Consider the following 9,665-nt stretch of genomic DNA (forward strand, 5'->3'; position numbering starts at 1 on the left):
GTTAAACCTGCGCTATTAAAAGCTGATCATGAGAAACTGTCAGCAAATATCTTTAGCATTTAAAACCAAAACCCAATGAGAAGTCCAGATGTCACGTTAAAGGGATGGCTCAACCAAAAATCACAATATTGTCATCATTTTTTCACCGTCATGTGGTTGTAAACCTGTATGTGACTCTTTCATCAGTAGAACACACAAGATATTTTGAGAAATGCCTCAGTGGTTTTGTGTTCATACAATGGAAGCCAATGGGGTTCAGTGTTGACATTCTTCAAAACATCTTCTTTTGTGTTCTGCAAAAGTTTGGACAATATATGAAATTTTGAAATGAAATGTTTTATACTTAATTTTTACCCAGTCATGTTAAAGAACTCTGTAGTACAGGGTCAAGATTCTACCTTGGTACATTGTCTAAATCATCCAGTGAAGATGCTGAATTTGTCCTTGTAGATGTACATTACCTTGGCATTGAGTTTTACATTTACTTATTTACTTTTCCATGATCTGTTAATATTAACGATTTGTTTGCTATATATTTGATATTTCGTTTGTTTTGTTATTTTTTTATACTGTTTGTACTAATACTGTTTGTGTTTACATATATGCCGGGTTGTTTTAACCCATGGTCGAGTAAAATACAAAAAACAAAACCACAGAAATACTGTGAGGAAATTAATATGAAACAGGAAAATTACAAAATTTGAAATACATGGAACTCATAATATAATATTTATTTCTAAAACAAAGACTACTGTAAAACTGCTTTGCAATGATGCAAAAAGTACACTGTAAAAATGATTTGTTGTTTTTTGTTGTTTCAACTTAAAAAAACAAGTTACCTTGTTGCCTTAAAATTTTAAGTTAGTTCAACTTAAAAGTATTAGTCAACACAACGAGTTTGCAACAAATTCATTAAGTGAACTAATATTTTTAAGTTGAACTAACTTAAAATTTTAAGGCAACAAGGTAACTTATTTTTTTAAGTTGAAACAACAAAAAACAACAAATCATTTTTTACAGTGTAATCTAGTAGAGTTTATCTACAACACAACCAAAATGCCAACAATATGCCAGTAAGATATGCTTAGAAGTAAAACATTTAGAGCTCTGGTTGTGCTTGTACGGTGAGCCAGCAGATATGATGAACTTTGTCGCCCGTGTAAAGGTGATGTTTTCCGCTGTGGCATCTTTAGAGAGAATATGTTGGAATGTTCACTGGCATTCAGCACGGAGGTCATTTCGTTCCCATGGGCTGATTTGTTGACTCGTGGGCCCGCGGCCAACATCCTCAGCAGATGGGAGGACCGTTCCTGCTTGTGACCGGTTGAACGGACCTTTCGCGGGGTCTGAAGATCAATCATCCCAGTGTTTCATATGATAAACACGGCGTGACAGCACGCTGAGCCTGTGAGGTGTTTAAATGTCTCCCTTTTTCCTCTCCTCGGGGCATCTAGTGCTGGACGACGCCCAGCGCTGTGTAGCTCGACAGCAGCTCGGTACAGATACGGATACAGTGCTAATGATTCGCCTCCTGCCCACACGGAGCCTGGCGACCAATTAGCATTCACTTCACACACACACACGCTGCCGCCCAGCGAGCCACGAATCCCGCACAGCTCGTACAACACCTTCTCAGCAGCCACATTTACACACATTCACAAGCATCTCTTTTTGCCCCTAGTCATCTATTCGTACCTTTTAAGGGCGCGCTGAACAGGTGCCAGAAACCGTGGTTTCATTTAGCGCCTCCATTCACGTTTACAGTGCTCAGCCTCTCCTTAACACTCTTTCTGAATTTAATTGCGGTGGCACGGAGAGACGCTGTTTGTTCTTTCTGCTAATAGGTTTCTTCATGAATGAGCAGTAACTGGAAGGCCACAAGCGGTGCGATTGTGCTGAATTGCTCTAAGGGGGGCAAGCGCCTGAGAGCAACCTGAGCGATGTGTCGGATAAGAAGACGATGCTATCTATCTGCACTCCGGCTTTACAGAAGAAGATATGAAACAACACCCAGAGGATAACTGTTGCTCAGAGGTCGCTCTGGAGTTTTCTCCGATGTGTTTCATTTAAGTATCAACTTATTCTCACACGTTTGATATAAAAACAGAAACAAACCGAGACAACTGTATAAACTGAATGTAGATTGGTAAAATAATCTGGATTTGATGAGAAATGTTTGAGTTCAAATTGAGATCTTCAATAATATTGACTTTTGATTGAGTTTGAGACATTGTTGAGATCTCTTCTGAAACTTTAATGGAGACATTTTCTCCATCAGAAGAAATATCTGAGATGTAGATGAGACTTAAGCAAAAGTTTCCATTTGCCCTCCATTTAATCTCATTGATGTCTAGGACATCAATAACTGAGATATTAAAGATCTCATCTGTGATTTCTCCTCCTTATGAGCAAAGTTAATTCAATGTTACAATATTAAGGGCTGTTTTTATGTACAGAAATAAAACCAAAATATGATGACAAACAAAATGCAAGATATTTGTGACTCATTTTTAGTTTTAGTTTTGAAAATGTTCCACTTTATTGAAATTATATAAAATATTGGCCTAAAAATTATTGGAAAAACATAAGTGTGACAAGCAGAGCGGGACGAGGTCCGTGAGGGAACGGCGCGAGGCCGGTGATGCGAGTGATAATGAGCGTCAGCTGCGCGTTGCACCGGTCTCGCGCCGTTCCCTCACGGCCCTCGTCCCGCTCTGCTTGTCACATTAAGCTAAACGAAAAATTGAAATGTCGCCTGAAATAAGTTTAAGTCACTAAAATTATAAAACAACAAATAAATAAAAATAAATTAATCTTTTATAGCAAACTAAACGAATAAATAATAAAATGACAAAAGCGTATAACAAAATTAATAAAGGTTTAACAAAATTAACATAAAAACAAAGTGTAAAAATAAAAACCAGTTAAAAATATTAATAAAACTTAACAAAACTAAAAACAAAACTCTGCCTCTGTGGTACTTTAGCTCCAATGTAGCGGGGGTTTGGGGTCTCGAGGGTGCAACAGTCCTTCACGATTTGGAGAATTATGCACATGGGAAAAATTATGCGGCGCTCAACATCGAGGAGCAGAAATTACTCGCAACGTTCCTCCCTGAAGAACTTCTACAACACTTTTGTGCTGAGGCATGGCAGTTTACACAGTCGGAGGGTAAATATGACGGTGTGTTTCCATGCCCTCTCGACGCCCCGGGGCATTACGCTGGCATTTGCCCACCGAGTTATTGGCTGTTAGCATTCAGGTTCTTATTAGCATGTATTGACTTTCTTTTGCTCGGTGGAATTCAGTCGCATCATGCAAGGAATGCAGATGCAGAAGTGAGAAACGTGTTCTTTAAGTTTGGATAAGTGAAAGGTGGCAAAGTTACCAGTAGACAACATGTAAAATATTTGACTTTTCTTTTTCGAAAATACCAAAATAAATGCTTGTGTGCATTGTAAATGTTTTTCCCACATTCTACTTGGAAATAATGTCTGCAAAGTCAAACATCTAACCTGTGAACTCACGTTCAAGATGCTTCCACTGAGATTAGCACGGAGGGTAACATAAAAACAAACTTTACAAAGCAACAACCAATCAGAGCATCCTAGTAACTGCATAGCGAAATGTACAGAACCCCTTGGTAACACCGTAGCAACCATCCACAGCATCCTAACATCATGGCAGCAAGTTTGACCAAAGCAAGCTCTCAACATCTTCACACAATCTAGTTTACTAAGAACGAAAGGTCAAAGCAGACAAACAAACTAAAATCTGATTCCTCAGACAAAGATTGTTGCTCATTGAAGATCTGAGTGACAGCTCACAGTGTGAAATGCTAGAAACACTCTGTGGTTTCCCCGTGTGTGTGTGCGGTTATCATACCTGCATCTCTCCACAGGACGCTGTGTTATCTTCACAGAGCAGTCTTCTCTCTCATCGTCCGTCACATCACGTCCCGTCGAGCAGATGCGTCCCACTCTGCCCTCTGTCCCGGGGTCAGAGCGCATCTCTCCCCTACCTGCGCTTCTCACATGCCTCACAGGACACAAGCTCTGTGATCCTTGAGAGATGCTAATACACTTTCCATGTGGGCGGATAGAAAACAACCGCTTTGTTGGATCTATTTGAAATGTGTCCATCCAGGCATGTCACCTGAGAAACATACGAAAAATAAAGATTTCAAGAAATGTTTTATACAATAGGGATTTTTTTAAAGAAATTCTGTCATTACTTTTATTAATAAAAAAACCATTCAAGGGCAGATAACTAAATCATACCTGCATCATCATAAATAGGAGGTCAAAGACAAATATCCAAAAATTGGAGAAAAAAACAATAAAGTGGATGAATTATATTTTTAGTTGCAATGTGGGCAGGGTATTATATATATATATATATATATATATATATACTGTATATACTGTGTATTTATAAATAAAATAACAAAATAACCTTATACGTGTTCTGGATAAACATATCTGCTAAATTAATATGATAAATGCAAATATAATACAACAATATAGAAATAATAAATATTTAAATGTACACTTTGAATACTACAGTTTGTTAAAAATAATTAATGTACTTCTACATTTGGATTTATTCATTTAGCAGACACTTTTATCTAAAATGATAGAGCATTTAATATTTTGTATAAGGAGCCGAACCTAAAAGGAGCTAAAACTATTTTGTATGTTGTTGTTTCTTTAACACAAAAGACAAACCTTCAAAAAGCTGTTTTCCATTCAACTCTCTGTCAAGCTGTTTCAAAAAACCATAAAAGTCCTTCATATCTGGACTCCTCTGAAGACACATGAGGATAAGGAATATAGTTCTTGAATCACACAAACCACTTTTATTGGGCTTTTCTTTGACTAATTTTTGGAGTTCTGTTCCCATTAATCATGTGTAAAAGAGCCCAGACATTTTGAAAAAGAGTTTCTGCCTTTTTCAATTCATTTTATTACCCGCCAGGCAAAAATCTATCACTTTGAAAAGTATTAAACACACCTCTCCTCAATACGCCTTATATTCTGATGAATCACTTATATCTGTGGCTTGTTCAAATCCGTAAAGAGTAACAGTAATAGTGTTGACTGCCCTAAGCAAATACTAAGCAAAACTTCTATCAGGCACGCAACATAGGGCGTTTTTCTATCACCAGCTTTGAAAACTTCGATATTACAGCACCATTGTCAAGAGAAACCCGCTGCTGATAACAGCATTGAGATGGCACAAATGCCAACACGAACCTGACACAAACCTGTCCCATTGTGCACCTGTTGGGGCCGTAATAGAATTGTGGAGACATCAGAGAGAGAGAGAGAGAGAGAGAGAGAGAGGTTGTGATGTCAGACACCAGATTACAGCCACATCCTCTCAGCCAAAGTGTCACTTGAGGTGAGAGAGGTCATTATTTACCACTCGTGCTGATTTTCTGTGCTAAAACTGTGGAAAAGGACATTGCTGATTTAATTTGCTTGAAAAAGACACGGCGCCTCTTCCAGATGGCTATTTATAAGTCTAGGTCACAGGAGATACTGTACGTCCCCTTTTGTCTCTGAGTCTGATGGTAACATTTGCTGTTCGTTTTGGTTCCAGCGGCCGGATATTTTCAAACCATCAGCCAAAGAAAACTTGACCTTGGATATAAGGCAGAGGGATTAAAACATCTCTCTTGCTGAAAGCTTGTGCAATATTTTTTGACCTTTGCGTGTAGTGCACAACAGACCCAGTGGGTTTTCAAAATAAAAGCAGTCTGCGTTTGAATGTTCCTAGCTGGTTTATCTGCCGCTTTGGGAGACCAGAGCTTCGCTTGACTCATGCAGTTCAATATGAAATTCATTTTGAGTGTCTTCTCTGTTTGTTTAAGGTTTGCCTGCTTATAAAAACAGCTTAAAACATCACAGGCGGTTTGCTGGTTTTGGAAGAAATCGTTACATGTATCAAAATCCGATAATCCAATCTTTGCAAAACAAGCAAAGGCAAGTTATCGTGCATTAATGTTTGTTTTGCATTAAATCAAAGCCCACGGGGTCTTCACACCCCGTTTTCGTCTCCAAATCAACTGCGTCAGCTGAAGTTCACGCAGGTTGAAGCGTCTGCATCTGCGGCTCTGCTTTTCAAACCCGACGTGACGTTTATACCAGCTCAAACTCAATCACCGCTCCCTTCATTATTCATGCATGCAAATCATGTTTATGAATTAGTTTCTGTTTAAGTAGACATGTGTAATCAGCTCTCACAAATTAAAACAATTGACCCACCAGCTGTGTTTGGATGCCAGCGTTTCATCGGGGCTCCGTCACTGCCTTTCTGCTAACAAAGGCTGATGGTAACCAAATCTAAAAAAACAAAAACAATGTTTACCATCTGTTTCATATAGTCAGTGGAAGAGTGGGGCTAGTTGTCACAATGAGATGTTCTCACGGTATATTATAGTATATACTAGTTTTGAGTGAAAATGCAGTTCAATAGATGCCTGTGATCTCTAGCAGTTTTGTATTTTGGTTTCAAATATTAGTTCATAAGTGTTTTAAATGTAATCATTGTGTCAAATAAACTAACCATTCCAATATTATAGTTTTGCTTTTGCAAGCTGTTGGGCAAATAAAATAAAATATTTTTATATTTTATATTATTTATAACAAATTGTCACATACTGTACATGTCAATTTTATATATTGCAATTTTATCAAATTTAAAGTACGATTTCTTTAGACAAAACAATAGATTTATATTTTTGTGTTTTGTTTATACATTTTTCTGTGCTTCATAATATTTATTTATTTTTTATGTATTAATATATTTATTAATTGTAAAAATATAGCTGAGAAGCTAAGGAATAGCCTGTAATACTTTTCTTAACAGATATTTTATTTATTACTTAAACTAATGTCACGAAATTCTGTTTCCCGCCCATATGTGGGACAATATTTCACACATTCAATTGACATTAATGCTGAAGAAAAAATATTTTCCTATCCTACCTTGAAAGATGAATCCAGAAAAATATATACTGAAGTAATATCTGTGACAACTAGCCCTGGGTATCCCAACAAAGCTCATGAAAATAATGAAATATATGACCCTTAACTCTTAATAAGCTCTTTTGTTTTTCAAAAGTGTGATTGACAGGTTAATAAACTCTCACGAGATGAGGTTTAATTACATTACAGCAGTCAGTAAATAATGATTATTAGGTATTATTGATTCTGGGCCTCAAGTCTTTTCCTGACCCGTTGAATGTTTATCACCTCCAGCATCTGGACCACCGCGTGCTTCTATATACGGCTAATGTTTCTCCAGTGCTTAGCTTACTGCACCCAACGCTAAGCATTTATGGCAATTACCTGGGGCATTTCCAAAATCTCTTATTTTTCTCTACTCAGACACTAAACAAATTCTGTTGAATTTGTGAGGAATCTCGTGCTATTAGATTTTATGATTCATTTTGTCAATCGTGTACGTTTTATGTACTGATAACGACCTCTAACTGACCTCTAAAACATCTACTACACCGTGCATACTCCACTAATAACTGAATTCCACATTTCTTTTTTCTGATAGGTTCATCTGAATTAAAAGCATCATCGTCCAAGGTCTGGAATGAATTCTGTAATTCGACCGGCCTGGTGCCAAACAGCCCAGCGGATGAAGTTGTTTATAAAACTCAGGAGGTGTTTGTAATGGAACGATTGTAGCCACTGGAGATATACTGCCAGTTCTTCACGTCCTCGGGCCAGTCAATGATTTCTGTGTTTTATATTGATTCTCTGGTCTCACACCCTGCGTCAGCACGGCCCGCAGGAATGTAGCCAACACACAACTCATTGTCTTTTTACTGCATCCACAGACAAATTCAGAATGTTGCTGCTGGTGCAAATAAAAAGAAGCTGAACCGCTATAACAACAAAATGAAGGGGACATATCATTGCAAAACGGGATTATGCTCTTACAGTCAAATAAAAGTGTTTAAAATACCATAAAACCACATGTACTTATTCAACGGACAATTTTCCCTCTTCACATTAAAAGCAAAACCGCTGTACAATATGTGGAATCATTTTTTTGGACGCTAGACTCTAATGTGGGCGGGGCTAAAGAGACTGACGTCACAGAAATACCAACCAACCAATAAAATGACTTGTTTTTATTCACTGGGTGAACTATTCCTTTATCAATGAAAGAGCTTGTTTATGAAATGCAGGCGTTTGTGTGGATCTGCTGTGGGAGGGGTCAGTCCCATCGTAAGGGGCGGGGCCTAGCATTGTTCTCACAGACATCACGGTCACAACAGCGACCCAAGGTCAGGTCTGGTCACTGTATCCCACGAGAAGACAGAAGAAGAGTTTCATCTGAAAGATTACACTGTCACACAAGATTGGAAGATGTGTGTGGGGGTGAAGACACTCCTGGATGTGAGAAATGTGTTTTTTAGCATCACTTGAAGATAGTTATTAGCAGACAGGTCATTGCCCAAAAATGTTCTGTTTGAAAAACAACCTACACACACACACGGTTGTGATAATGCACATGCTGCAGGATTGTTTTCTGCATCACGCTCTTTCATGCCAATGATTCCAATACCTGCGTCAGAACGGATACGATGCATTAAAAATGTGCAGCGTGGCAGACGCTTAGGCATGAAGGACGTGCCTGCAGGAATAATCGCACAAAGAAACAATGGATCGGCACAACAGATGGCTGTGTTTGTAAATGTTTATGTACGAGCATGTGTGTGCAGCATTGGTTTTGGATTGCATCGACTGCTACACTTTAAAGAGGCGGTTCACTCAAACATCCATCATCACTTACACACTCCTCTTCCAAACCTACAGACGACTGTCAAACACAGACACAGAGATATTTGAAAGAATATACCCAATCATCGTTTCCATTGGTAGAGCATTGGGAGAGCCACGCAAAGGTCACTTACATAGCGATAAAAAAATGATTCTCGGAGTGCACTTTAAATCGCTTTGAATAGAAGCATCTGCTTATGAGCAGGAGAATATCTCATGCGTTTCATGAAAGAAAGTCATAGCGATTTGGAGTGACAGGAGGGTGAATAAATGATGACACTGTCTCTTTAAGAGAGCACTAACGTGTGAGCTCTTCTGTGGAGTTTTGACTCTGTAGAGAAGAGCCTGAATCCATTATAGTCCTGCTGATGTGTTTGTGTGTATTTTAAAATCTGACCCAGATCTTTCAGGTTTGGCTGAAGTTCTAGTTTTCTCCTTGTGAAGAACCCAGATCCTCTCTCTGCACTCCATACGTCACCTAGAAAGAGAAAAATCACATCTTTTAAACACTTAAAAATGATTTCTCTTCGGCAGCAATGGTATTCACTTTCTTTCTGCCTGTCTTTCTTTTTTATTCCTTCTGTGTGTGTGTCTTTCTTTGCTTCTGTACATAACTGAAGATAGGCTATTTTAAAGCCCTTCCTAAAATTACTAAGAAACAGTTACAATAAGACATGTCAGACATTGTCTGAAGAATATGCAAGAATGTGACTTCTGTATGCGATTTCTTTCTTAAGCATTGGCACACATCTCAACAAGCACTAACGCAAACAATGAGTTACATGTCATAATTTAACATCAAGGAAAGAAATCAAAGAGTAGTTTTCTCTAGAAGCACTGTGACATCTTTTATCCTGC

At 38.2% G+C, this 9,665-nt stretch overlaps 1 long non-coding RNA gene across 1 annotated transcript; it reads right to left on the reverse strand.

Moving 5' to 3' along the window:
• Window positions 1–3,891: 3,891 nt before the first annotated feature.
• On the reverse strand, window positions 3,892–9,271 carry LOC130548223 (uncharacterized). Its single transcript, XR_008961991.1, has 3 exons — window positions 9,205–9,271; window positions 6,270–6,347; window positions 3,892–4,155 (listed from the first exon to the last, which is right to left on the reverse strand). It is a non-coding gene; the product is annotated as an uncharacterized LOC130548223 (long non-coding RNA).
• Between the last annotated feature and the right edge of the window lie 394 nt (window positions 9,272–9,665).

This window comes from Triplophysa rosa, linkage group LG24 (genome assembly GCF_024868665.1).
Source record: "Triplophysa rosa linkage group LG24, Trosa_1v2, whole genome shotgun sequence".
Taxonomy (NCBI): Eukaryota; Metazoa; Chordata; class Actinopteri; order Cypriniformes; family Nemacheilidae; genus Triplophysa; species Triplophysa rosa.